Source organism: Calypte anna, chromosome 6 (assembly GCF_003957555.1).
Source record: "Calypte anna isolate BGI_N300 chromosome 6, bCalAnn1_v1.p, whole genome shotgun sequence".
Classification (NCBI taxonomy): Eukaryota; Metazoa; Chordata; class Aves; order Apodiformes; family Trochilidae; genus Calypte; species Calypte anna.
Window position 1 is genome coordinate 227,501 of NC_044252.1, and position 5,270 is coordinate 232,770.

Genomic DNA, 5,270 nt, shown 5'->3' on the forward strand with positions numbered 1-5,270 from the left:
AGTGCTCCACCAGTGTCAGGAAAACATTTTCCCCCATTAAACAAACAATCTGCCAGACAGTTTCAGGCTCTGTCACTCCCCGTCAGTCTCCCCAGCAGCAGTTTGGCAGGTTCTGGCACACTCCCTCTGCTCTCATCTTGCAAAAGGAAGCTGAGCACTGAGGGAGGGGAGGTGGCCATCCCCTGCAGGTGACAGCCCCTCACTCACTGTGCTCAGCACCTCCCAACCCAAGCCATTCTATGATGCTCCCACAAAGGGGATGGATGTGGCCTACACGGGATCCCTAGAACAATACCTGGTCCCTGGCAGAGCCACATCAGCAAGCCCAGGGTGGCAGTAGGCAAAAAGAAACAGGCTGGCTACCAACAGGAGGTGTCCCTCCCTATACCCCGGGGATGAGGAGGTTGTAGGGCAGGAGCAGAGGTCTCCATCCCACCTCTGGCTCCTCCCGGGTGCCTGACCTGCTGCTGCTGCCTGAGTTTCCATGTTCTGTCCCTGCAGGCTGTGTTGGGAAGCACTGGCAGAGGCTGGTGTTTGCCCAAGGACTGGGAGGGCAGAGCCTGCCCCGTGTCCCATCCTGGCTGGGGTGATGCCACAGGAGGGGTGAGCATCCTACTGAGGGACATGGCACCTCCCTTGTCCTCTGCCAGGGGACGGGGACGTGGCAGATGAAGTGGTTTTTCTGCAAGGACACAGCAGCCTCTCGAAAGGTGGTAGCAAATGCTTTCCCCCAGTTACTCAGTTACACGTTCCAAACTCCCAAACTACACAAATCTCCTGAGAAAATGCAAGTCAGTCAGAGAGAAATCTTGGAGCCACTTCAAACGTTTTGCCAATAATTCATGCAATGAGATTAAAAAAGCCATTTCTTCCCTTGCCAAGTACACAGAGACCAGAGTGTTCCCTATTGTGTAGGAACATCACAGCATGTTGCAGTTGACAAGGAAAGGTCACTGGGGAGGGGCCACGACTCCTTTTTTAAGAGGCTGCTACCGGTGTCCTTTGGAAAAACTGGTTTTACTCTGTAGCAAAAGCCATAATTGAATGCTCAGCTAAGTGGGCTGAAATACCTGCCTGTGGTTTCTGTTTAAAGAGACCCTGTTGGAGGGTTCTCTGCTCTCTATCTGACCAGTGGTGTAAATCAGCAGACACCCTCAGTACCTTAGGGCTCCAACACCTCACTGCAGCCTGGGCAAGTCTCTGGGCAGCAGAAACAGCGAGCAGGGGCTTCAGTGAGTCTCAGGGTACAATGTGCCTGGTTTCCCCAGACTTCCAGGGAAAAATGGCATCTTTTCCAAAGGAGTAAAAAAACCTGGAAACTAGCTCTTAGTCAGACGAGGTAGTACAAGACAGAGATTAGGAGCCACACAAACAAATTACTACAAATCTAGGGTTGCTTCCCAAACTACTGCTTCACCCACACTGAGGGGTGGATGAGGAAGGAATCCCAGCCATGGCAGATCACTCAGGACATGTTTCACTCCCCTCATTCTCCAACACAGCAGTTGCAGCCCCACAAAAACCCAGCCCCAGGGAACAGGCAGGCTGCTGCATGAAGAACTCTGGAAATGCACAGAAAAACCTCTGCAAACAGCTTGCTGAGTCTAGCATCGAGTTCATGCTTCAAAAGGCTGCTGGAAACCTTGGCAAAAACACCCCTGTGCTGTAAGGACAGCTCCTGAGGCACCCGAACAGAAACGGGGATCCCAAATCTCCTCTCCTTGTAATCAAAATGGAGCCATTTCATCATGACTGATTTCATCGTGTCATTATCAATTTATCCCATGTAAAGTGAGAGGTGACCCTCGGCCCCCGGGGGGTTTAGCAGTCACTGTGGGGAGTGGGAGGAGTGTGCTGGGGGGCTCTGAAAATCCCCCCAGAAGCTGTCTGCAGAAATCCCATGACAATCTCAGACACAGCCCATCCTGGCAGCGAGACACAATAGCAGGACAAAGCTGGGCTGCAGGGCTATTAGAGGATCCCTGGAAGGAAGAATGCAGGAAATACCAGGCTGCCCAGCCAGTGCTCTGTCTGAGTAAGTAACCTGTCTCCTGCAGGGACTGTAATTCAGGAAAAAACCCAAACTCTGCAAGAGGCAATTATACAACAAGGTACCAGTAACGAGATTTTCATGCAACTTCCTCCCCCTCACTGGCAGTTTCCAGCTGGCTCTGCCATGGAGCAAACCCCATCCCAGCATGACTGTACCTCTGTAATTCAGGATGTCCTCGTGGTCTGCCTGGAACAGCCCAGCTCTTCCCAAGATGAAGGTCTCATCAAATTGTTGCGCTGCAGAGTTTCATCACTAACAGTGCACGGGGCTGAAAAACAAAACAAAACAAAACAAGCAAAAAAGCATTTTTTTTCTACCAGTGTTGAGTCACTACTAATTCAATTTCAGTGGCTGCCAATCACTGATTTCTAGAGAGGTCTCTGAAAGGCTACTTGCTTTGTTACCAAGCAGACAGAAGGCATTCTGATAGTTGTTAAAGAGCTTCTAGGAAATGGCAGGAGGACTAGAAAACCCTACAGCAGAGGCAGGTGACTTCCAGCCATGTGTGCCCATGGAGGGAGAGCCTGGTGACTCCAGCAGACAGTGTGACCCCCTGGCATGCAGGGAAGGCCTGGTTGCTTCATAGCTGCAAACACAATTAACTGATGGAATTTGACCTCATGTGTAAACCTAATGAGCTGGGCTGATACAGGGATGCCAGGAGATCCCATCAACTTCTCCCCTCGTTACAAAAGAGCCACTTCTTCACCTGCACTGGCATGGGCTGCAAAAATCCTGTTTCCAGCAGCATCCAAGCACCCAGCCAATCCCACCATTTCATCCTGGAACGCCTTGGAAATGCCCATTGGAAATACCCATGATTACACTGCAGGGCTGGCTGAGATTCCTGAGAGGCAGTAATTATTTTCTATTAAATATTAGAATTTTCTCTTTCATGGGGAACTTTCTTAGGATGCATTGTGATGGAGAAAAACAATACAGGACCATTCATAAAAACTGCCACATCCCCCTTCTAGAGGTCATTGATGGCAAAGCCCACCATGAAGCCAAGGAAATGTTATCTTTATGGCATTTACTTGTCACTGCTGGCCAGCAAATTCCAAAGATAAAAACACACCCAGAGTCCCACTTGATGGCAACAACACCATCTTGTGACATGCTACAAACTGACAAAGGGATCAGACATGGTTTAGAGGTTATGGAGAGGTTATGCTTGCTAATAAAGCAAGTAGCCCAAGTCTACCCTTTTTTTGCATCTGTGGGTAAGAACTTGGTGGTTCCAGCACACCTGCAGCACACATAGGGAAGGACTTGCAGGACTCTTGGAAGATACCATTTATTATTCAGCTGGAAACACAGTTAATGCCAGTGGGATTTGATCTCCCTCATAAATGTGAACAATTTTCACTCGGAGCAGTCAAGTGACCACTAGGGCTCCCTCAGCCTGCGGGACCACAGAGTACAGTCTAAAGCAGTTTTATTAACTTCAGCCTAAATCACTTCCAGTGCTGATCCCCCTAAAGATCAAAGCCGTTCCATCATTTATACCTGGCAGGCAGTAAAATCCTTACGTAAATCTGTTAAGTCCCCTTGTTAAGTTTAACATTCATCACTTAACACCACTTAGCAGCCAACCAGGGGACAGTGTGCTTGCCAGGCCTTGCCAGTCCCATCTGCATCTTGGTACCAAGGATTCTAGGCTAGGTAAGAGGAGCCAAAAGGCTTCATCCAGGGTCTGCTCCTCCAAAGGACACAGATGGGAGACAGCCTTCAGGGACAGCAACTTTGCTCCCCATCCCTCCCATGCCCCCCTCCCTGCTGTAACTGTGCCTGAATTCCTTAAGTTACCAGGAAATCTCAGAGAGCCACAGCAAACATTTTGTGCCTAATGAGGCCTTCTTGGACCACCGTGTCACCAGACACCACCATGTCCTGCTAATGAGCTCCACTCCATGCAGCTCCAAGCTGCTCTGGACCAGGCTCTCCCCGCAGGACCGCGCAGCACGGACCGGCACATTCCACTTTCCAGTGGACCAGGGACAGCTGAGAGGCACTGGGATGGCATCCAACTGCAGCTACCCTGAGTAGGGATTGAGAACATGAATTTATAACCAGCCACCACCAATGAGGCGTAGGGAGCCATGTGCACAGCGCACACTTGGGGAAGAAGACTGGGGACTGGAGAAGAGCTGATTCCACGGCATGTAGGGCAGGCAGGACACAAAAGGACCATATCCATCCACCAGGAAACAGTCACAGTAATAATAAAAAGGAGCAAAAAGAGCAGAAAACAAATACCTGCAACTAATAATTGAAAGCAAGGCTTCCCCTCCTTGGGTTTAGAAAATCCATCCCACACAGCAACGATGTTCAGTGGGAAATCCAGCAGCCCCAGGCAGTGGCAAGAGGGCAAACGACCCACCTCTAAATGATGCCAAGTCTGGAATGCAAACCATGCAAGAGGCAAAACAGAAGTCAAGGATGTCTGGATAATGCAGCAGCAGGAGCTGCACAAGATAAACCCAGAAGATGGGGAGAGATGGACACCATCCAGAAGAAAACTGCAGCTACCTGGCACAACAGTTCCCACTCCCCTTTGACTGGTACCAGTGAAGAGTCCCTGCTATGCCAGGTGCCAAAGCAGATCTTTGGGAAGGACTTTTTCCTGAAGTTTCCTCCTCTTTTTATTCCTCCCTTTCCCCTCCTTCCTCTCCCCCACTCCTTCCTCCTCCCCCTCCAAGCAGAGATCTGTTTCTCTCAGCTGCTTCTGTGCCTGTGACTTTACTGCATGGGGGAAGTCAGTCCGGAAGGTCACCTCTTTCATCAAGTATTCTATTTGCATCCAAAATTGTATGTACATGAAAAATGTGGTCGTGTGTTGCACCTAGCTGCAGACGCAGATGAAATTCTGTGGAAAGCCTGATGCACACTAACCTTTGCAGATGGTGCAGCTATTGCTGAAAAATGGATTGCTTAATAAAGCATATCATCCGACATATTTGCTGCTTGGCTAGCCAAATAGAAGTTGTTTTTTGCACAAATTTCCTTGTCAAATTTGTCAATGTTCATGTCATTTTTGCTTTAGGTCACAGAGCAAGGTGCAAATTCTTGGCATCTTTACTAGTTGCAAGCCAATTTCGGCTATTTCTAACAATGAAGTGAATTTCTCTGAGGATAAGACACTCACTTTACGGGCAGGAAAGGAAAACAGCAGGAAGTGGATAAATTTTTTTTCTGTCGTTTTTTTTTTCCTTTT

The 5,270-nt window shown here is 49.1% G+C and overlaps 1 long non-coding RNA gene across 1 annotated transcript in view; it reads right to left on the reverse strand.

Annotated features, from left to right (window-relative positions):
* Window positions 1-2,317, reverse strand: part of LOC115598535 — a 4,499-nt gene extending 2,182 nt beyond the window's left edge. Inside the window, exon 1 of the long non-coding RNA XR_003987715.1 lies at window positions 2,209-2,317. This is a non-coding gene — a long non-coding RNA (uncharacterized LOC115598535). The remainder of the gene's footprint in view (window positions 1-2,208) is intronic.
* Window positions 2,318-5,270: the final 2,953 nt, after the last annotated feature.